This window comes from Oncorhynchus masou, chromosome 31 (genome assembly GCF_036934945.1).
Source record: "Oncorhynchus masou masou isolate Uvic2021 chromosome 31, UVic_Omas_1.1, whole genome shotgun sequence".
In the NCBI taxonomy this organism is placed as follows: domain Eukaryota; kingdom Metazoa; phylum Chordata; class Actinopteri; order Salmoniformes; family Salmonidae; genus Oncorhynchus; species Oncorhynchus masou.
In genome coordinates, this window is record NC_088242.1 from 94,435,258 (window position 1) to 94,460,334 (window position 25,077).

General features: G+C 41.5%; 1 protein-coding gene across 2 annotated transcripts in view; it reads left to right on the top strand.

The window, feature by feature from the left end:
• The window catches only part of LOC135524783 (uncharacterized), a 37,770-nt gene extending 31,772 nt beyond the window's left edge, over positions 1-5,998 (top strand). For both annotated transcript variants that reach the window (XM_064952601.1, XM_064952602.1), the window contains one exon: positions 5,070-5,998. The gene's annotated coding sequence lies outside the window, so the exon portion shown is untranslated. The remainder of the gene's footprint in view (positions 1-5,069) is intronic.
• Positions 5,999-25,077: the final 19,079 nt, after the last annotated feature.

A 25,077-nucleotide genomic window follows, 5' to 3' on the forward strand; every position in this document is an offset into this window, starting at 1 on the left:
CATGATTTGGTTGGGTCTAATTGTGCTGCTGTCATGGGGCTCTGTAGGGTGTGTTTGTGAACAGAGCCCCAGGACCAGCTTGCTTAGGGGACTCTTCTCCAGGTTCATCTCTCTGTAGGTGATGGCTTTGTTGTGGAAGGTTTGGGAATCGCTTCCTTTTAGGTGGTTATAGAATTTAACAGCTCTTTTCTGGATTTTGATAATTAGTGGGTATCGTCCTAATTCTGCTCTGCATGCATTATTTGGTGTTCTACGTTGTACACGGAGGATATTTTTGCAGAATTCTGCGTGCAGAGTCTCAATTTGGTGTTTGTCCCATTTTGTAAAGTCTTGGTTGGTGAGCGGACCCCAGACCTCACAACCATAAAGGGCAATGGGCTCTACGACTGATTCAAGTATTTTTAGCCAAATCCTAATTGGTATGTTGAAATTTATGTTCCTTTTGATGGCATAGAATGCCCTTCTTGCCTTGTCTCTCAGATCGTTCACAGCTTTGTGGAAGTTACCTGTGGCGCTGATGTTTAGGCCAAGGTATGTATAGTTTTTTGTGTGCTCTAGGGCAACAGTGTTGAGATGGAATTTGTATTTGTGGTCCTGGTGACTGGACCTTTTTTGGAACACCATTATTTTGGTCTTACTGAGATTTACTGTCAGGGCCCAGGTCTGACAGAATCTGTGCATAAGATCTAGGTGCTGCTGTAGGCCCTCCTTGGTTGGTGACAGAAGCACCAGATCATCAGCAAACAGCAGACATTTGACTTCAGATTCTAGTAGGGTGAGGCCGGGTGCTGCAGACTTTTCTAGTGCCTGCGCCAGTTCGTTGATATATATGTTGAAGAGGGTGGGGCTTAAGCTGCATCCCTGTCTAACCCCACGACCCTGTGTGAAGAAATTTGTGTGTTTTCTGCCAATTTTAACCGCACACTTGTTGTTTGTGTACATGGATTTGATGATGTCGTATGTTTTACCCCCAACACCACTTTCCATCAGTTTGTATAGCAGACCCTCATGCCAAATTGAGTCGAAGGCTTTTTTGAAATCAACAAAGCATGAGAAGACTTTGCCTTTGTTTTGGTTTGTTTGGTTGTCAATTAGGTGTGCAGGGTGAATACATGGTCTGTTGTACGGTAATTTGGTAAAAAGCCAATTTGACATTTGCTCAGTACATTGTTTTCATTGAGGAAGTGCACGAGTCTGCTGTTAATGATAATGCAGAGGATTTTCCCAAGGTTACTGTTGACGCATATTCCACGGTAGTTATTGGGGTCAAATTTGTCTCCATTTTTGTGGATTGGGGTGATCAGTCCTTGGTTCCAAATATTGGGGAAGATGCCAGAGCTAAGGATGATGTTAAAGAGTTTTAGTATAGCCAATTGGAATTTGTTGTCTGTATATTTGATCATTTCATTGAGGATACCATCAACACCACAGGCCTTTTTGGGTTGGAGGGTTTTTATTTTGTCCTGTAACTCATTCAATGTAATTGGAGAATCCAGTGGGTTCTGGTAGTCTTTAATAGTTGATTCTAAGATCTGTATTTGATCATGTATATGTTTTTGCTCTTTATTCTTTGTTATAGAGCCAAAAAGATTGGAGAAGTGGTTTACCCATACATCTCCATTTTGGATAGATAATTCTTTGTGTTGTTGTTTGTTTAGTGTTTTCCAATTTTCCCAGAAGTGGTTAGAGTCTATGGATTCTTCAATTACATTGAGCTGATTTCTGACATGCTGTTCCTTCTTTTTCCGTAGTGTATTTCTGTATTGTTTTAGTGATTCACCATAGTGAAGGCGTAGACTCAGGTTTTCCGGGTCTCTATGTTTTTGGTTGGACAGGTTTCTCAATTTCTTTCTTAGATTTTTGCATTCTTCATCAAACCATTTGTCATTGTTGTTAATTTTCTTCGGTTTTCTATTTGAGATTTTTAGATTTGATAGGGAAGCTGAGAGGTCAAATATACTGTTAAGATTTTCTACTGCCAAGTTTACACCTTCACTATTACAGTGGAACGTTTTACCCAGGAAATTGTCTAAAAGGGATTGAATTTGTTGTTGCCTAATTGTTTTTTGGTAGGTTTCCAAACTGCATTCCTTCCATCTATAGCATTTCTCAATGTTACTCAGTTCCTTTGGCTTTGATGCCTCATGATTGAGTATTGCTCTGTTTAGGTAGACTGTGATTTCTCTCTCTCTCTTTTCACTCTCTCTCTCTCTTTTCACTCTCTCTCTCTCTCTTCCCACTCTCTCTCTCTTTCCCCCCCAGCGCTCTGTGGTCCTGCCTCTGTTGGAGGGGACCTGTAAAGGGGTGCATTCTCTCCTGGAGGGGGGCCCGACTCTCTCCTGGAGGGGGGCCCGACTCTCTCCTGGAGGGGGCCCGACTCTCTCCTGGAGGGGGGCCCGACTCTCTCCCGGAGGGTGGCCCGACTCTCTCCAAGGATATGTGATGCTCAGCTAACCTACCCCAGGACTCCGGTACCTAGTCACCATTTATCTAGGAGTTTTTTTGATATACTTTGAGAGGGATCATCAATGAAATGTAATGTAAAAAAAAAAAAAAAAAAAAATTTTTAATGGCAATAATGACTTGTATAGGAGATCATCTGGAATATCATTACAATATTATTTCTTCAGAACGCCTCCTAATTTTCTCTTATCAACCATTCGTCTTCCAACAAGATACCATATGGCCTGTGTTTCTGGCAGGTTTTGCAGAGCCTCGACCTGTCCTGCCCTCTCTATATCCACTGCCACATGACGGTGAGCACTGAGCAACACAAACCCAACCAGCCCTGTCAGTCTTTCTTGACACGTGTTTAAACGCTTCAGATTAGTAGCCCCTCCTACAGCCAGCCCGGTAAAGGGAGAGCTCTACTAAAAAGCTATAGTCAGCCTTAACGCTACGGTCTTACGTTGGACCAGTCGTTCAGGTAAATGGATACGTTGAATGAAATGCCGTCCGTCAGAACCTTTTAACGTGCTTGTTTGCCGTTACCGAAAGGTTGCAAGTTCGAATCCCCGAGCTGACAAGGTACAAATCTGTCGTTCTGCCCCTGAACAGGCAGTTAACCCACTGTTCCTAGGCCGTCATTGAAAATAAGAATTTGTTCTGAACTGACTTGCCTAGTAAAATAAAGCTAAAATTAAAAAAAAAAAATGTTTAAATTAAATCTTCTGTGCACAAACTATCGCCTATGTCAGTGTTGATCATCGGCTGGGCTCGATTCCCCTCCCGACCCCTCCCGATTCCCCTCATCGACTGGGCTCGATTCCCCTCCCGACTTACTTACTTGTCGTCAAACAAAAGGGGTCGGACAGATAAAAAACCAGACACGTTGAATCTCTGTGTCTACCAGAGATGGTAGATTGGTAGATGGTTTTAGTTTTATGTATTCATGACAATGACACAAGTCTTGAAATTGTCATATGTGTTATGTCGTTGCACCATTGCAGTGAAACTACTTGATTGGAATCAAGTGTTTCTGCACCACTCTAGTGTATGGAGGAAGGGCTTTATTAGGTTTGTCAGAGGAAACCGCTTAATTATAATCTTTTTCCACTGTTTTCCATATTGAATGGTTTAAAGTGCAAGGTTTCTCTGAATTGAATTGAAAAGGGTCTTAGATGGCAGGTGACGTGATGTGGAGCGTGGCAATGAGCGTGGTCAAATAAAAATTAGAGGCTTCATCTTTGCAGTGTAGATCTATTTTAATTTCTTAATTTTGAAGCCAAATTCCTGTAATTATACAGAACATTTTAAAGCTAGTTTCCTACAGTTCTATGCATTTTGCCATGGCTAATGCTGTTATTTTGCTCAAACATAATACAAATAAATATAGCTAAATTAATTGTTTTGGGAATTTTCCATTTATATTCTCCCAGACTGCATCACTTAATTCGGTGATTTGTTAGTTCTCAAAACAATATAGGTCCATTTTCATCCTTTCTATATCTGGTTTTAGTTGTTTTGTTTTTATCCATCCCGATAATGTCTAAAAATAACTTTTGGACCAAGGCAGCCCGCCCAAAGGCACCGAGGCAGCCCGCCCAAAGGCACCGAGGCAGCCCGCCCAAAGGCACCGAGGCAGCCCGCCCAAAGGCACCGAGGCAGCCCGCCCAAAGGCACCGAGGCAGCCCGCCCAAAGGCACCGAGGCAGCCCGCCCAAAGGCACCGAGGCAGCCCGCCCAAAGGCACCGAGGCAGCCTGCCCAAAGCCATAAAAAAAGCGTGTTGTTTTATTTGTGTGTATTTGTATGGTGGCTTCATAAAATGAATTTTGTTCTAAATGGACAATGAAGTATATTGTATCCCCTTGGAAAGGCACCATTTTTTTTGCAGAAAAAGTATTTATTTAATAACACTTAGCTAGCTACCCGTTAGCATGTCCACGTAGTAAGCAAAACCATCATGCTTTCAGGATACGTGTATTTTCAGAATCCACAATGGCTCTTTAGTTGTGTATACGTCGCCGCGCTCCATCTCCTTGCTCTGTGTTTTATCAGTTTGTTTATGAAGATATCTTGTGAACCTCGTGACAGTAACTAAAGCTAGGGGCTATTAGCAGCACGCAAGTGGACTACAGATGCATGCTGGGCCGGGAATGCCCCTGAGCTGGTGACGTGAGCGCTACTGGAGTGAAATTGAAGCGGGTGAGAAGACCGACACTCCAGCCTTTTGGGAAGCTCTTTCCTCACTTCAGTCAAATAGTCTGGTACTGATCCCGTCAGGCAGCTCCACTCTGCTCTCTCCCTCCCAACTACCTTGTTTGGACTAGGAGAGAAAAGGCTACAGTTTCCTCAGTATTACCCCCAAAACATAAAGGCCGTTGTCTAAGATGTAACTGACCTAAATACCTTGTTTTCCTTGTATTTATTACATTGTGACTTCAACTTATGTGCTGGAAAGGTTTGAGCAATTAATATATTCTTATCAACCAGTAATCATCAAGGGAAGGAGACAAGAGAAAGATGATTTCTGTAGGGACCCAGACAGATGACATGACCAGTAAGTTGGATGCGTGTGTGTGTCTATAGATGTAATATATTATATAAAGAATGTTGTTTCCGTGCCCAGGTAAAGTGACACCGGCCTCATCGCCTGCCGAGAAACTGTCTTCTCGTCCAAGACCATCGACGAGGTCATCAACAGCCTCCCCAGTGGCGCCAACAACTTCAGCCTCCGTCTGCCCTGCATGCAGACCCTCATGGCGGCCCGGGATGAGCTCCACGCTGCCCTGCAGTCCCTGAGTAACGTCTTCAACCCCCAGGGACATAAGGAGGAGAAGACAGGGTATTTTGGTTCAGAGAAAAGCTTAGTAGAAATGTGTCTGGTGAAGGAGGGGCCCATGGTGGCTTCAACCATGGGAAGGAACAGAGGAGCCCCTAAGATTGTTTATTCTCTCTCTTCAGGGGTGTCTTCGTCTAACGATGATGATGTGTGATGGGTTTGATGCACAGGCGCGATGAGCTGATCTGGGTCGTGTTTCTGTAGGCATGTAACTGCAGAAAAAAAAACTGGTAAATGGTGAGGTAGTGAGATCTGAACTTGTCCAATAAGGAACACTTGTTTTTTGGTTTCTGTTGCAAAACACTTTGCTACGGTGTGCCCTAATGAACATGATGCAGATGATCATTGTAAAAAAATTATACTGGTTCAATGCCATTGATAGAAAGAACCTACAGTGAGAATGTTTACGTCAACGGTCTATCCAATTGCACTAAAACCCGAGGTTCCCTGTTGAATGCTTTATTTTGGCCATTAAAGATTTAATTAAATTGTAAAGTACTTGGTAATTAAATTGTACAGCAGTGGATTTGTTTGCCATTTTGGTTAGATCTTCTCATTCTTGGTTCCTTTTGTGTGTAAACGTCTTTTTCATATTGTTGCATTAAAACATGTGTAGGTGAAGGCACAACTTACTGTAGCTCACTCAAAGCAGTTAGAGGTGTTATGGTCAGGCTATCCTTGGGAGGCTATCAGTGCGTCAACTATATTCACTTAAAACCTTGCACAAAGTAATTTTTGGCTTCTCATTCATGACACTTTTTTTTGTCTCTTGGTAAAGATTTTGATACCTCACAATCATGTCACATTGCGAGTGAGGACAATACATTTATATTTCTCTACTTGTGTTTATCTTTTTCTCCTGGACTCCATAACTGCGTATTTTAGTATCCTGAAATGTGCAATAGCTACAGTAGTAAGTAAAGATCATTATGTCTCTCTGTCGAGCACTAGTACATTACTCCTACATTACCCCCGTACATTACTAGAAACCCCCCGTACATTACTCCTCTCCCGCTCGCAGGTTCTGCATCACTTCAAAAATGCCGATTTCACTTGAGGTTCCCTCAAGTCTATGAAATGTACATTGAACGAAGACTATTTCAGGGTTACAAACAACGCCATGAACCTGTTTATGTTTAGAAAAATGTGGCGCAGGAGGACTAATTTATAAATATTTAAATCATCTTCGAAGGCTGAAGAAAACGCACAAACTTTGGACATTTACTCAGGGTAGGTGGAAACTTTAACGTTTAAGATAAATTACTCAAAGTAAAGTCAGAATTCCATATCTAGACATGTAGCTTGTGCCTTTGCAACTTAAATGTATATTTAATTAGATTGCCTTAGCCTTATAGACATTCGATATAAAACGTTCCCAGCAGTCCGTGTAGCTCTGCTATCACCATTGAGACCGTGTCTGTGCCCTTGATCTAGGTTGGGCAAAACTAAACATGGCGGTGTTCGCTTGAGCAATCTCACTGGAATAAAAACCTCCATTCGTTATTATTGAAAGAGATTGTGATATCGCACAACTCAAAATATGGCTACTTAATGTTAGATCCCTCACGTCCAAGACGGTTATAGTCAATGAACTAATCACTGATCATAATCTTGATGTGATTGACCTGACTGAAACATGGCTCCTCCTGGTTACACCAGTGACTATATTCCCCGCACATCCAGCAAAGGTGGAGGTGTTGCTAACATTTACAACAGCACATTTCAATTTAAAGAAAATAAAATTACTTTTTGTCCATTGAGCTTCTAGTCATGAATTCTATGCAGATTTTTCAATCACTTTTTATAGCTACTGTTTACAGGCCTCCTGGGCCTTATACAGCTTTCTCTCTGAGTTCCCTGAATTCCTATCGGACCTTGTAGTCATGGCAGATAATATTCAACATTTTGGTGACTTCAATATTCACATGGAAATTCCACAGACCCACTCCAAAAGGCTTTCGGAGCCAACAGGTTTTGTTCAACACGTCTGCTGACCTTCTCATTTCCACAGTCATTACCCTGGATCAAGTTTGTCCCGTGGAATAAATATTGTGGATTTAAATGTTTTTCATGCTTGCTTCGAGTCAAGCAACACTGAAGCTTGCACGTGAGCAAGTCCTTTTAAACAGGTCAACATTCACAAAGCAACGGGCCAGACGGATTAGCAGGACGTGTACGACCAACTGGCAAGTGTCTTCACTGACATTTTCAACTTCTGACCGAGTCTGTAATACCTACATGTTTCAAGCAGACCACAATAGTCCTTGTGCCCAAGGAAGCGAAGGTAACCTGCCTAAATGATTACCGCTCCGTAGCACTCACGTCTGTAGCCATGAGGTGCTTTGAAAGGGTGGTCATGGCTCACATCAACAGCATCCTCCCTGACACCCTAGACCTACTCCAATTCGCATACTGCCCCAGCAGATCCACAAATGACGCAATCTCAACCGCACTCCACACTGCCCTTTCCCACCTGGACAAAAGGAACACCCATGTGAGAATGCTGTTCATTGACTACAGCTCAGCGTTCAACACCATAGTGCCCACGAAGCTCATCACTAAGCTGAGGACCCGGGGACTAAACACCTCCCTCTGCAACTGGATCCTGGCCACCTGGTTGTGCTGTTGCTCCAGTTTCAACTGTTCTGCCTGCGGCTATGGAACCCTGATCTGTTCACCGGACATGCTACCGTGTCCCGGACCTGCTGTTTTCAACTCTCTCTCTACCGCGACTGTTGTCTCGACCTCTGAATGCTTGACAAAGAAAAGCCAACTACCATTTACTCTTGAGGTGCTGACCTGTTGCACCCTCTACAACCACTGTGATTATTAATATTTGACCCTGCTGGTCATCTATGAACATTTGAACATCTTGGCCATGTTCAGTTATAATCTCCACCAGGCACAGCCAGAAGAGGACTGGCCACCCCTCATAGCCTGGTTCCTCTTTAGGTTTCTTCCTAGGTTCTTGCCTTCTATGGAGTTTTTCCTAGCCACCGTGCTTCTACACCTGCATTGTTTGCTGTTTGGGGTTTTACGCTGGGTTTCTATACAGCGCTCTGTGACATTGGCTGATGTAAAAAGTGCTTCATAAATACATTTGATGGATTGATTTATTCTTATGGAGGATTGACAGTTTAATTTATAATAATGAATATTCCCACTCAAGTAAACATTCTTTGACGTGTGGACCTCTAACCATCTTTGTAGTACATTTGAAAGTTGACATTTCTACTTTATTCACATTTTAGTACATTTATCAGATATTTAAATGTATGCTTTGTCTCAACCAATGGCAGGCACAACAAACACACTTCATGTGAATAGGGCTCAAGCTACAACGTCTGAACATGAACGAAAAATTTGAGTTTATGCATTTTTTTTGACCATTTACGTTATAGCCTAAATTTTTTTTTTACTATTTTTATTATGACAATCCTGTTTTTGTAAGCTTCCTAATGATATAAGACCCTTTTTTTCAGTGATGAAAACATGGATGTCTCATGGTATGGTGGGCTATGCAACAATAAGTCAACTTTGAGCACCTGTATCTCTTAAATGTTTATGTTTATGGAACCATCCCATGGTGTATACATACGGGTTGTAAAAGTTAATGCTTGTTGTGATCAGATAACCAGATAACAATGAAAATATGTATTTTTCATGACGTCTTGATGTTGTCGTGAAAATACGTCTTTAATCAGTTTGTTGTATTCTGGTTATACAGTATGACCAGTTCACAACCAGAAAATCCCATTTAGGAAATATGTGAAAATGGCAGTTAACCCACTGTTCCTAGGCCGTCATTGAAAATAAGAATATGTTCTCAACTGACTTGCCTAGTTAAATGAAGGTAAAAATAAATAAATAAATGTTTGTGGTTTTAAACATGCTCAGATTGTAGCAGTTGCTTCTTTTCTTACTAAGAAGTTGATGTACACTACCGGTCAAAAGTTTGGACACACCTACTCATTCAAGGGTTTTTCTTTATTTTTACTATTTTCTATGTTGTAGAATAATAGTGAATACATCAAAACTATGAAATAACACTTATGGAATCATTTAGTAACCAAAAAAGTGTCAACAAATATATTTTATATTTGAGATTCTTCCAAGTAGCCACCCTTTGCATTGTTGACAGCTTTGCACAGTCTTGGCATTCTCTCAACCAGCTTCATGAAGTAGTCACCAGGAATGCATTTCAATTGACGGGTGTGCCTTGTTAAAAGTTAATTTGTGGAATTTCATTCCTTTCCTTCTTTATGCGTTTGAGCCCATCAGTTGTTTTGTGACAAGGTAGGGGTGGTATACAGAAGATGGCCCTATTTGGTAAAAGACAAAGTCCATATTATGGAAAGAACAGCTCAAATTAGCAAAGACAAACGACAGTCCATCATTAGTTTAAGACATGAAGGTCAGTCAAAATTTCTGCAAAGAAACCACTACTAAAGGACACCAATAAGAAGAAGGGACTTGCTTGGGCCGATGAGCAATGGACGTGCAATGGATGTTAGACCGGTGGAAATCTGTCCTTTGATCTGAATGGAGAAGGAGATGTGATGGTGCTTTGCTGGTGACTGTCAGTGATTTATTTAGAATTCAAAGCACACTTAACCAGCATGGCTACCACAGCATTCTGCAACGATACACCATCCAATCTGGTTTGCGCTTAGTGGGACAAACATTGGTCTGATGAGTCCAAATTTTAGATTATTGGTTCCAACCGCAGTATCTTTGTGAGATGCAGAGTAGGTGAACGGATGATCTCCGCATGTGTGGTTCCCACTGTGAAGCATGATGGTATGGGGGTGCTTTGCTGGTGACACTGTTGGTGATTTATTTAGAGTTCAATAACCAGCATGGCTACCACAGCATTTTGCAGCCATACGCCATCTCATCTGGTTTGCTCTTAGTGGGACTGTTATTTGTTTTTCAACAGGACAATGACCCAACACACCTCCAGGTTGTGTAAGGGCTGTTTTACCAAGAAGGATAGTGATGGAGTGCTGCATCAGATGACCTGGCCTCCACAATCACCTGACCTCAACCCAATTGAGATGGTTTGGGATGAGTTGGACTGCAGAGTGAAGGTAAAGCAGCCAACAAGTACTCAGCATATGTGGGAACTCCTTCAAGACTGTTGGAAAAGCATTCTATGTAAAGCTAGTTGAGAGAATGCCAAGAGTGTGTAAAGCTGTCATCAAGGCAAAGGGTGGCTAATTTGAAGAATCTAAAATATTTTTTGGTTACTACGTGGTTCCATATGGGTTATTTCATAGTTTTGATGTCTTCACTATTATTCTACAGCGTAGAAAATAGTAAAAATGAAGAAAAAGCCTTGAATGAGTAGGTGTGTCCAAACTTTTGACTGCTACTGCATATGTATACACTCATGAAGTATTGATTTCTCTCGCTCGCTCTCTCTCCCTCCCAGGTCTGCCAGTTTTGATAGTCACCTCTGCCTTAAGGAAGTATTCTACTGATGGCCATTGTTGGCTCAGTGTGCACAACGGGGTCATCTGAGAATTCGCAGGTCCCTCCCATCATATTCACCGTTATGGTGAACGCTCAACCATTACCCGAAGTACCCTGCAACCATTTTCGGATATTATTCCCCCAACATCCCCGTAGTATTTCTCAGGCACTAACATAAAGTTTATTTGTGTTCTCTGGTCACGTAAAACATCATGGTTCTGACCTGTGTGATGGTCATTACCATCTCCACATTTAAGAGGTGGAACTGGCCTACGTGCAGATCAGGTAGTCACCACACAGGGGCACCATTTCACTACCATTACTATTACTGCTGTTACAATAGTTGGACCGTTACTTTCACATACATTGAAAGTAAGTATTCATATATATATATATATATATATATGGACGGACGGGGAGTTTCAGTGTGAGGTGCTTGGGTTGGGTGGGTAATGGGGAAACTGTGTCTCCTAGCAGGGTGCCCAGTCCTTGATTTTGTGTCAAGTGGCTTGTGTTTGTTTTCTCTCAGGACTGCTGTGAAAGCGTTGCTGCTGCTACTGCCAATCCTGGGCCTGAACTGGCTCTGTGTCATCCTGGTGCCCTTCTCCTATATATCCCATGCATTTTAACCTAGGTATTTGAAAACAGCATTTTAAATAAGTATTTGAGCATTCCGATCAAATAGAATTTGGTATCCCAGTTCTGTTACAGTATTTGCTCTATCCTTCTACAGAATGTTTTCTATCTTTTAAAATGTAGGCTTAGTGGATAGTGTGTAAAGGTTGGTGCCTTTTCCTTACGTTGTTTTGTTTCACTGTATAATAATATAATAATAATATATTATAATATAATACAGTGAAATATGAGTGTACTCTGTCCAAGGCTGCTTCCATCATTTTTATAGACTGGTCGTTGTCACTTAACACCTTGTTGCCATTTTGATTTTGTGACATGAGTTTGAATGATACCTACAGTAAATACAGTATATTGTCTATTCCCTGAAGTGCTGTTTACTATCGATCAGAGGGGAAATCATTTCAACGCAGAAACATTATTCCTGCAACTGGGGCAACAGGGTAGCCTAGTGGTTAGAGCGTTGGACTAGTAACCGGAAGGTTGCAAGTTCACATCCCTGACAAGGTACAAATCTGTTGTTCTGCCCCTGAACAAGGCAGTTAACCCACCGTTCCTAGGCCGTCATTGAAAATAAGAATTTGTTCTTAACTGACTTGCCTAGTTAAATAAAGGTAAATAAAATAACTCAGCTGCACGGGTCACAATAGGAACTCTGTGGAGGGGTATGTTGGCGTTGACTCCCGATGGCAGTCTGGGCGGTAACTAAAACACATTCCTCCGCTGAATAAACTAGAGCCCTTGCCTGCCTGTGGTTTAGCGGCCACCTGAACTGGAAGTTAATTGCATCTTAGACAGAGTTAGGGAGTGACGGACGGGGAGTTTCAGTGTGAGGTGCTTGGGTTGGGTGGGTAATGGGGAAACTGTGTCTCCTAGCAGGGTGCCCAGTCCTTGATTTTGTGTCAAGTGGCTTGTGTTTGCTTTCTCTCAGTACTGCTGTGAAAGCGTTGCTGCTGCTACTGCCAATCCTGGGCCTGACTGAACTGGCTCTGTGTCATCCTGGTGCCCTTCTCCTTAGGCCTATGTCTTCATCCACCTCAACTCACTGCATGTACTGGCCACGTACTCTAATCTAAAACAATCTTGACTTCCTTCTCACTGTCTTTCTCTCATTCTGTTCTCTTTCTTGCTTTTTCCCATTCTCTCTCTTTCTGTCTTTCTTCCAGTTGTTCTTTCACTCATGTGTTATACAAGAATGGCTGTATTGGGCTGTGTGATTATTCACTATAGGCCTATTTCAATGGAAGCCTACCCAGTAGAGGTACAAACGGTGTTGTGGATGTTGATTGGAGAATTTACAGGGATTGCAAGACCACTAGTCACCAATGGAAGACTAACTGACTGTCAAGTTTCAGTTGAGTTTCAGTTGAGACGGTCATTCTTTGAACGCCCTCTGGTTTTTTTGTGAATATAATTTAATTATTTTTATTTTACCTTTATTTAACTAGGCAAGTCAGTTAAGAACAAATTCTTATTTTCAATGACGGCCAGTTCCTAGGAACAGTGGGTTAACTGCCTGTTCAGGGGCAGAACAACAGATTTGTACCTTGTCAGATCGGGGGTTTGAACTTGCAACCTTCCGGTAAGTCCAACGCTCTAACCACTAGGCTATGCTGCCGCCCCATGTGGTGTTGTGTTTGAACCAAACTCCCAGATGAAACGAGGAAAAAAAGACACGCAATCAATATTTGTGGGAAAGAAAGTTTTTTTTTTTTTGAAGGACTCACTATACCTTCATAAACATCCCATTTTCTTCTTCTGTTAAATCAGAAAGCTTTTCCATTATACATTCTCGTGATTCTCTTATTCTCGCCCTGAAAGAGAGCAACAAACTCTCAAGGTTTCAGTTTGTATTTCTTGGAGACAAGGTTGACTTTGACAGGGAATGAGTAGCGCTCTGCTTGTGTTAAACAGGTGCTAGTGTTTATAAATGAAAGTGCAAATGTACAAAATCGTTTCATGAGATACTACAACATTTACAGGCTGGCATTTTGATTGTCAGTTGTGTTCTTGTTTTTTTCCTTTGTCATTAAATACATGTTGGTGAAAAGAATTGTTATAAAAATATACATTTTTTTATTTTTTATTAAGTGAATAATTTGCCATTTTCAGTCAAATTTACCACAGTCTGATATTGGATTCAGTATTTTTTCATACAGTGAAATAATAATAATAATAATAAATTAAATAAATAAATAATTTTGTTAGGTTTTATCGGGTATTGTGCCCAGGACTTAATTCCAGTGTAACTGAATTTATCTTGCTTGGCTGTGAGAGTGAAGAGTTATTCTCTGATTGCAGTCTACCCTGGTGTGCTGTCTACCCTGGTGTGTGGTCTACCCTGGTGTGCGGTCTACCCTGGTGTGCAATAATCACACTGCTCACATCCCTGCTTGGAAATTTGTAGTCATCTTTAATCAATGGTCTCTTTAATTGAGCCGTATATTTAACAAGAAATCAATAGAGATTTAGCCCTAGTCAGATCATTAAGAAAGCTCTCTCTCTCTCTCTCTCTCTCAAACTGTGAATAGTTCTGTTTCTCCCACATCAATAAATTGTTTTGTCACAACAATAATTCATGCAGACTCAGTTAGCTCTATAGCAGGGTTATTAGTTGGGATGGAGTCGTTAGCTACTGTAGACGGCTGTCACTTTCACAGTACAGTTGAAACACAACTTCCCCGAGTTTCTCCGGTAAGCCCTGCTATAGAGCTAACTGAATATGGCAGGTAGCCTAGTGGTTATCCTCTGCAGGTTCGGTGTCCCCACCCGCGGGACGGTTGAGCTAACGTGTGCTAATGTGATTAGTCGGAATAGGTAAGACATTTCTCATAATCCTTTCAGTTTTCAAATCAATTTAAATGGGCTATTTTGGTTATTCCTGGCAGATGACCTTGGTTCCCTGGCAGATGACCTTGGTGGCCTGGCAGAGTGGGTACCTCTTGAAAGCAAATGGCCTTCCCTCTAAAATCTCAAAATTTCAGGCCTGATAGCAAGGCTCTATAGCATATTCAGTTAGCTCTATAGCATATTCAGTTAGCTCTATAGCAGCGCTCTATAGCATATTCAGTTAGCTCTATAACAGCGCTCTATAGCATATTCAGTTAGCTCTATAGCATATTCAGTTAGCTCTATAGCAGCGCTCTATAGCATATTCAGTTAGCTCTATAACAGCGCTCTATAGCATATTCAGTTAGCTCTATAGCATATTCAGTTAGCTCTATAGCAGCGCTCTATAGCATATTCAGTTAGCTCTATAACAGCGCTCTATAGCATATTCAGTTAGCTCTATAGCATATTCAGTTCACTCGATAGCATATTCAGTTAGCTCTATAGCATATTCAGTTAGCTCTATAGCATATTCAGTTCGCTCTTTAGCATATTCAGTTAGCTCTATAGCAGGGCTCTATAGCATATTCAGTTAGTGTAACAGTACTCTTCTTGCGTTGTGTACAATCAGTCATCGACACGGAACTCCAACATGTAGCATCAGTCATGTAGATTTATTCTGATAGGAACGGCACAAAATTGCACGTCATGCAATGCACATCTCACCATCCAACTCTGCCTAATAGTTTGTCAACAGTTTAAGCTAAACATTCTAATCTGTTGCATCAGCCTCATTGCTTTTAAATATTTTTTTTATGTACCTTGAGTGGTTGTATTCATTTGGAATCTATGTCCCACAACCGTCCCAGAGTATATTTGGAATATTTATTTCTCGCACAGAAGGACAAGCTGAACAATATAATAGGTCAACTATTGTACTATGGGTGATAGTAGATTGACATAGACTAGTGATTTTTGCAGTAATTCTAAGGTCACGCGTCGTTACATCCCTGATGTGTTGGTTTTCACGTGTAGCCTACTGCTGCTATGCCTGTGAGAAGGACCCTATCACGTGACGGGCATTGGCGAATAAGAATCGATATACATGATCTTAGAGAGCCATGTGACTGAGTAGGGTCCTGTGTGGCTCAGTCGGTAGAGCATGGCGCTTGCAACGCCAAGAGTCGTGGGTTCGTTTCCCACTGGGGCCACCCATATGCAAAAGTAGTGGCCCCAGCCGACTTGTAAGTCGCTTTGGACAAAAGCGTCTGCTAAATGGGATATATTGTTATTATATTAGTGCTGTCATTGGCAGCCGGGAGAACAGATTTATGATTATTATATTCAGCCCAAGGGCCCGACAGCCACTTTGGCCACAAGGCATGGGGATTTTTTTTTTACGGGTGATTACGGCAACACAAAGGGGGCATCGACGGCCATGGCTGCAGATGCCCCTGGGACATTCTAGACCTGCCTGCTATACGGCTAACTGAATATGCTGGAATATAGCTAACATGCTATATGGAATATAGCTAACAAAGCCCTGGAATATAGCTAACAGATCCCTGGAATATAGCTAACATAACATGCTATAGAGCCCTGGAATATAGCTAACATAACATGCTATAGCGCCCTGGAACAATATGCTGTAGAGCCCTGGAATAGATCTAAATGGATATGCTATAGAGCCCTGCTACAGAGCTAACTACATATGCTACAGAGCCCTGCTACAGAGCTAACTACATATGCTACAGAGCCCTGCTACAGACCCACTCCAATTTGCAAACCACACCAACAGATCCACAGATGATGCAATCTCTATTGCACTCCACACTCCCCTTTCACACCTGGACAAAAAGAACACCTATGTGAGAATGCTATTCATTGGCTTAAGCTCAGCGTTCAACACCATCGTGCCCTCAAAGCTCATCACTAAGCTAAGGACCCTGGGACTAAACACCTCCCCTGCAACTGGATCCTAAACTTCCTGACGGGCCGCCCCCAGTTTGTAAGGGTAGGTAACAACACATCCGCTATGCTGATCCTCAACACGGGGGACCCTCAGGGGTGCGTGCTCAGTCCCCTCCTGTACTCCCTGTTCACTCATGACTACATGGCCAGGCACAACTCCAACACCATCATTAAATTTACTGATGACACAACAGTGGTAGGCCTGATCACCGACAACGATGAGACAGCCTACAGGGAGGAGGTCAGAGACCTGACTGTGTGGTGCAAGAACAACAACCTCTCCCTCAACGTGATCAAGACTAAGGAGATGATTGTGGACTACAGGAAAAGGAGGACCAAGCACGCCCCCATTCTCATCGACAGGGCTACAGTGGAGCAAGTTGAGAGCTTCAAGTTCATTGGTGTTCACATCACCAACAAACTAACATGGTCCAAGCACACCAAGACAGTAGTGAAGAGGGCACAAAACCTATTCCCCCTCAGGAGACTAAAAAGATTTGGCATGGGTCCTCAGATCCTCAAAAGGTTTTACAGCTGCACCATCGAGAGCATCCTGACGGGTTGCATCACTGCCTGGTATGACAACTGCTCTGCGTCTGACCGCAAGGCACTACAGAGTGTAGTGCATACTGCCCAGTACATCACAGGGGTCAAGCTTCCTGCCATCCAGGACCTCTATACCAGGCGGTGTCAGAGGAAGGACCTAAATATTGTCAAAGACCCCAGCCACCCTAGAAATAGACTGTTTTCTCTGCTACCATAGGGCAAGCGATACCGGAGCGTCATGTCTAGGTCCAAGAGGCTTCTAAACAGCTTCTACGCCCAAACCATAAGACTCCAGAAAAGGTAATTAAATGGCTACCCATACTATTTGCACCCCCCTATACTGCTGCTACTCTCTGTTATTATCTGTGCGTAGCCACTTGAACAACCCTACCTGAATTAACATAATTACCTCCACACCACATTGACATATTGACTCTGTACATATAGCCATGCTATTGTTATTTACAGCTGTTCTTTATTTATTTATTTGTTGTTTTTCCTACTTCTTACTTTTTTTGTTGTTGGTATTTTCTTAAAACTGCATTGTTGGTTAAGGGCTTGTAAGTAAATATTTCATTGTAAGGTAAATACCTGTTGTATTCAGCATTTCACTGTGAGGTCTACTACACCTGTTGTATTCAGCATTTCACTGTGAGGTCTACTACACCTGTTGTATTCAGCATTTCACTGTGAGGTCTACTACACCTGTTGTATTTAGCATTTCATTGTAAGGTCTACTACACCTGTTGTATTCAGCATCTGTTGTATTTAGCATTTCATTGTAAGGTCTACTATACCTGTTGTATTTAGCATTTCATTGTAAGGTCTACTACACCTGTTGTATTCAGCATCTGTTGTATTTAGCATTTCACTGTGAGGTCTACTACACCTGTTGTATTTAGCATTTCATTGTAAGGTCTACTACACCTGTTGTATTTAGCATTTCACTGTAAGGTCTACTACACCTGTTGTATTTAGCATTTCATTGTAAGGTCTACTACACCTGTTGTATTTAGCATTTCACTGTAAGGTCTACTACACCTGTTGTATTCAGCATTTCACTGTAAGGTCTACTACACCTGTTGTATTTAGCATTTCACTGTAAGGTCTACTACACCTGTTGTATTCAGCATTTCACTGTAAGGTCTACTACACCTGTTGTATTTAGCATTTCACTGTAAGGTCTACTACACCTGTTGTATTCAGCATTTCACTGTAAGGTCTACTACACCTGTTGTATTCAGCATTTCACTGTAAGGTCTACTACACCTGTTGTATTCAGCAGTTCACTGTGAGGTTTACTACACCTGTTGTATTCAGCAGTTCACTGTGAGGTCTACTACCCCTGTTGTATTCAGCAGTTCACTGTGAGGTCTACTACACTTGTTGTATTTAGTATTTCACTGTGAGGTCTACTACACCTGTTGTATTCAGCATTTCACTGTAAGGTCTACTACACCTGTTGTATTCAGCAGTTCACTGTGAGGTTTACTACACCTGTTGTATTCAACATTTCACTGTGAGGTCTACTACACTTGTTGTATTCAGCATTTCACTGTGAGGTCTACTACACCTGTTGTATTCAGCATTTCACTGTCAGGTCTACTATACCTGTTGTATTCAGCATTTCTTTGTGAGGTCTACTACACCTGTTGTATTCAGCATTTCACTGTAAGGTCTACTACACCTGTTGTATTCAGCATTTCACTGTGAGGTCTACTACACCTGTTGTATTCAGCATTTCACTGTAAGGTCAACTACACCTGTTGTATTTAGCATTTCACTGTAAGGTCTACTACACCTGTTGTATTCAGCATTTCACTGTAAGGTCTACTACACCTGTTGTATTTAGCATTTCACTGTAAGGTCTACTACACCTGTTGTATTCAGCATTTCACTGTAAGGTCTACTACACCTGTTGTATTCAGCATTTCACTGTAAGGTCTACTACACCTGTTGTATTCAGCAGTTCACTGTGAGGTTTACTACACCTGTTGTATTCAGCAGTTCACTGTGAGGTCTACTACCCCTGTTGTATTCAGCAGTTCACTGTGAGGTCTACTACACTTGTTGTATTTAGTATTTCACTGTGAGGTCTACTACACCTGTTGTATTCAGCATTTCACTGTAAGGTCTACTACACCTGTTGTATTCAGCAGTTCACTGTGAGGTTTACTACACCTGTTGTATTCAACATTTCACTGTGAGGTCTACTACACTTGTTGTATTCAGCATTTCACTGTGAGGTCTACTACACCTGTTGTATTCAGCATTTCACTGTCAGGTCTACTATACCTGTTGTATTCAGCATTTCACTGTGAGGTCTACTACACCTGTTGCATTCAGCATTTCACTGTCAGGTCTACTATACCTGTTGTATTCAGCATTTCTTTGTGAGGTCTACTACACCTGTTGTATTCAGCATTTCACTGTAAGGTCTACTACACCTGTTGTATTCAGCATTTCACTGTGAGGTCTACTACACCTGTTGTATTCAGCATTTCACTGTAAGGTCCAATTAAACCAATTAAATGAAATGGACACATAAAAAGAGGATATATTCGTGAGGACTGCGTATTGTCCGGTCAGAGTGTGCGGTCAGACTGGTCAACAACCCTCTTCTCAGGATGAATTAATGGAGCGACGGGGCGCCCCGTGTGGGCCCTTTAATAGCCAGCTGCTCCTGAGTACCATTATCGGCCCTCTGCTTTAAAGACTGTGACTGGAGAGAATAGGAACAGACCTCCCCTGCCATGCAGAAAACTAGACCCGTCACTAACCTGGCATTCAGCTTATTGTCCCTTATTACATAGGCCCTGTTATTCAGTATACAGGCTTAATCATTTATTGTCCCTTATTACATAGGCCCCGTTATTCAGTATACAGGCGTAATCACTTATTGTCCCTTATTACATAGGCCCTGTTATTCAGTATACAGGCTTAATCACCTATTGTCCCTTATTACATAGGCCCTGTTATTCAGTATACAGGCGTAATCACTTATTGTCCCTTATTACATAGGCCCTGTTATTCAGTATACAGGCGTAATCACTTATTGTCCCTTATTACATAGGCCCTGTTATTCAGTATACAGGCGTAATCACTTATTGTCCCTTATTACATAGGCCCTGTTATTCAGTATACAGGCGTAATCACTTATTGTCCCTTATTACATAGGCCCTGTTATTCAGTATACAGGCTTAATCATTTATTGTCCCTTATTACATAGGTCCTGTTATTCAGTATACAGGCTTAATCACTTATTGTCCCTTATTACATAGGCCCCGTTATTCAGTATACAGGCTTAATCACTTATTGTCCCTTATTACATAGGCCCCGTTATTCAGTATACAGGCGTAATCATTTATTGTCCCTTATTACATAGGCCCTGTTATTCAGTATACAGGCTTAATCACTTATTGTCCCTTATTACATAGGCCCTGTTATTCAGTATACAGGCTTAATCACTTATTGTCCCTTATTACATAGGCCCTGTTATTCAGTATACAGGCTTAATCATTTATTGTCCCTTATTACATAGGCCCTGTTATTCAGTATACAGGCGTAATCACTTATTGTCCCTTATTACATAGGCCCTGTTATTCAGTATACAGGCTTAATCATTTATTGTCCCTTATTACATAGGCCCTGTTATTCAGTATACAGGCGTAATCACTTATTGTCCCTTATTACATAGGCCCTGTTATTCAGTATACAGGCGTAATCACTTATTGTCCCTTATTACATAGGCCCTGTTATTCAGTATACAGGCGTAATCACTTATTGTCCCTTATTACATAGGCCCTGTTATTCAGTATACAGGCGTAATCACTTATTGTCCCTTATTACATAGGCCCTGTTATTCAGTATACAGGCGTAATCACTTATTGTCCCTTATTACATAGGCCCTGTTATTCAGTATACAGGCTTAATTACTTATTGTCCCTTATTACATAGGCCCTGTTATTCAGTATACAGGCGTAATCACTTATTGTCCCTTATTACATAGGCCCTGTTATTCAGTATACAGGCTTAATTACTTATTGTCCCTTATTACATAGGCCCTGTTATTCAGTATACAGGCGTAATCACTTATTGCATTATTGCTCTTCAGCTAGACAATCATTCAAGTATGACAAAAATGTTCAAGTATGTTTTTCAAGTGTACTATTTAGTGTTGTGGCTGTAGTTAATGTGAACACATCACTATTTAGTCTACTGGATAGATCTCCAGATACAATATATTTTGACGCCTTCAGAGTGTTGACATCCTGTGAAACAAAAGGCATCATACAAATAAATAATTTTTTGCTAATGTTGGGAAGTTTCAAATTCACCTGAAATGCCAGTTGTTGGTGTAAGATCTTTTGAAGACTAGGGTAGGGGTTAAGTTGCTACCACCCTGTTTTTTGGTCTCTCTCTCTCTCTCTCCTCTCTTTCCTCTCTCTCCTCTCTTTCCTCTGTCTCCTCTCTCTCTCTCTCTTGCTCTCTCCTCTCCCCCCCCACTCTCTCGCTCTCTCCTCTCTTTCCTCTTTCCTTTCTCTTTCCTCTCTTTCCTCTCTTTTTCCTCTCTTTCCTCTCTCTCTCCTCTCTTTTCTCTCTCTTTTCTCTCCTCTCTTTCTCTCTCTTTTCTCTTCTCTCTCTCTCTCTCTCTCTCTCTCTCTCTCTCTCTCTCTCTCTCTCCTCTCTCTCTCCTCTCTCTCCTCTCTCTGTCTCCTCTCTTTCCTCTCTCTCTCTCTTTCCTCTCATTCCTCTCTCTCTCTCTCTCTCTCTCTCTCCCTAATGCAAGCAATGCTCAGGCCATGGAGCCTTTTCAACGTTTCTTTATTGTTTGTAACTCACATTTGGTGTCATCGGTGACTACTTGGTGCATTCCATAGGCCTATAGCTCTGCAGTTCTGCTGGGGATTTATCTGCCCATCTTGCTCACATGACATTGTTTTATTGGTGAGGAGAAACCCACTTGAACATTATGAAATTGTAATGGGCTTCAATAAAGATGATGAAACACACAAAATGCAAAATTATTCAGCCCCCTTAAGTTAATACTTTGTAGCGCCACCATTCCATTGTAGATTTTGCTTTATGTTTTGGATCATTGTCTTGTTGGAAGACAAATCTCCGTCCCAGTCTCAGGTCTTTTGCAGACTCCATCAGGTTTTCTTCCAGAATGGTCCAGTATTTGCCTCCATCCATCTTCCCATCAATTTTAACCATCTTCCCTGTCCCTGCTGAAGAAAAGCAGGCCCAAACCATGATGCTGCCACCAACATGTTTGACAGTGGGGATGATGTGGTCAGGGTGATGAGCTGTTGCTTTTACGCCAAACATAATGTTTTGCATTGTTGCCAAAAAGTTCAATGTTGGTTTCATCTGACCAGAGCACCTTCTTCCACATGTTTGGTGTGTCTCCCAGGTGGCTTGTGGCAAACTTTAAACTACACTTTTTATGGATATCTTTAAGAAATGGCTTTCTTCTTGCCACTCTTCCATAAAGGCCAGATTTGTGCAATATACGACTGATTGTTGTCCTATGGACAGAGTCTCCCACCTCAGCTGTAGATCTCTGCAGTTCATCCAGAGTGATCATGGGCCTCTTGGCTGCATTTCTGATCAGTCTTCTCCTTGTATGAGCTGAAAGTTTAGAGGGACGGCCAGGTCTTGGTAGATTTGCAGTGGTCTGATACTCCTTCCATTTCAATATTATCGCTTGCACAGTGCTCCTTGGGATGTTTAAAGCTTGGGAAATCTTTTTGTATCCAAATCCGGCTTTAAACTTCTTCACAGCAGTATCTCGGACCTGCCTGGTGTGTTCCTTGTTCTTCATGATGCTCTCTGCGCTTTTAACGGACCTCCGAGACTATCACAGTGCAGGTGCATTTATACGGAGACTAGATTACACACAGGTGGATTGTATTTATCATCATTGGTCATTTAGGTCAACATTGGATCATTCAGAGATCCTCACTGAACTTCTGGAGAGAGTTTGCTGCACTGAAAGTAAAGGGGCTGAATAATTTTGCACGCCCAATTTTTCAGTTTTTGATTTGTTAAAAAAGTTTGAAATATCCAATAAATGTCGTTCCACTTCATGATTGTGTCCCACTTGTTGTTGATTCTTCACAAAAAAATACAGTTTTATATCTTTATGTTTGAAGCCTGAAATGTGGCAAAAGGTCGCAAAGTTCAAGGGGGCCGAATACTTTCGCAAGGCACTGTATGCACATATGAGAGTATTTTCACTCCTTCCCTGCCGTCTTTATGAACGTGTGGACCATAAATACCACCATGCCTCATCTGTTCTTTTATCAAGCTGGAAATAAATAGCGTGGAGCGGGGGGCCCATAAATCGCTCGACCCTCCGTCATCCAATCTCTTTGCAATGTCATTCAAAGGCTCTCTGCTATCCATTACCTAGGTATAATGGGCTCCTGGCCATGCATTGGTCCGTTGTATTATTAGCCCGTAATTTCAAACTATCAATAACTGTTGAGAGAGGGGGAGGAAGGGAGAGCGAGAAAGAACTAAGGAGTGACTGGGGAATGGATGTTGGAAAAGTTTACTAATTGAAAATAATTGTGGAAGAATGAGTGTAAAAGTATAAATTAGCTGCTGCATTTAGAGTTGTTGTCGTGTAAAGGTTTTGTTTTTTTGCTCAGCGGAGGTGATTTCTGTATAAGGCAGTTAAAAATGGGTTTAGTTTTGAACCGCAAGAGGGCAGTGTAATTTCAGTCCGCCCAGTTCTTCCAATTACAGTGTGGAAAATAGGAAATCAATAACTTTCAAGTCGATCTCATTGATTAGAAGGTGTTGAGGATTACAATAGTATTTTAATTTCCTTTGAAATGAATAGCCAGACGCTGGATAGAAATTCAAATCCATTCAACAGCTCTTCAGAAACGGTTTAATAATCAATTTTAATAAATAAAATAAATGTATTTGAAAAACCTAATCCAACGATAAGAGGTCATTAATCAGATGAATTGTGTAATTGATTTAGAATGTTGATGATGCTACTGTACTTTCTGATAAGATTATATATATATATTTACTTCAGTGCCTAAGCATTATTAATTTATTATTATCATTATAAATTTATTATAATTATTAATTTACTATTAGCATTATTAATTTATGATTAGAATTGTTTTGTTGCCTCTTTTTGTTTCTGATGAAAATGATTTAGTTTTCTATGGGCATTTGGTCAAAATGATGTTTAATTAACTTAATAAGATGTAGTACCATATGTAGAACTGTGATATAATATGAGGTCGTAATGAGGTTTCTGATTAGCCGTTCTTCCCTGGATCCTGTGTGTGGTAAGGGGGATACAGCGTATACATTTAAGTCATTTAATAAATGCTTTTACACAGAGACACTTACAGCAATTAGGTTTTTTTAACCTTTCGGTTACTGGCCCAACGCTCTTAACCGCTAGGCTACCTGACACCCTTATACCCAACGCTCTTAACCGCTAGGCTACCTGACACCCTTATACCCAACGCTCTTAACCGCTAGGCTACCTGACACCCTTATACCCAACGCTCTTAACCGCTAGCCTACCTGACACCCTTATACCCAACGCTCTTAACCGCTAGGCTACCTGACACCCTTATACCCAACGCTCTTACCCGCTAGGTTACCTGACACCCTTAAACACAACGCTCTTAACCGCTAGGCTACCTGACACCCTTATACCCAATGCTCTTAACCGCTAGGTTACCTGACACCCTTAAACACAACGCTCTGAACCGCTAGGCTACCTGACACCCTTATACCCAACGCTCTTAACCGCTAGGCTACCTGACACCCTTATACCCAACGCTCTTAACCGCTAGGCTACCTGACACCCTTATACCCAACGCTCTTAACCGCTAGGCTACCTGACACCCTTATACCCAACGCTCTTAACCGCTAGGTTACCTGACACCCTTATACCCAACGCTCTTAACCGCTAGGCTACCTGACACCCTTATACCCAACGCTCTTAACCGCTAGGCTACCTGACACCCTTATACCCAACGCTCTTAACCGCTAGGCTACCTGACACCCTTATACCCAACGCTCTTAACCGCTAGGTTACCTGACACCCTTATAGAAGCTAGAGAACTTCTGACAGGTGTTAGAAGATTTACAGTTGTGCCGTCTTAATTTGATCACTTTTTTTTATTTGGGAAGATCATTTTCTGCGCAGCAGCCAAAGCAACAAAATAATTTAGAGTTAGTAATTTAGTAAAGTTTAATTTCCATTTAAAAATGTTGATTTGATTTGAATCTTGATTTGACTTAATGAAAAATCTATCAACCATGAATACTCCACATAATAATTCCTGTTGCTGTA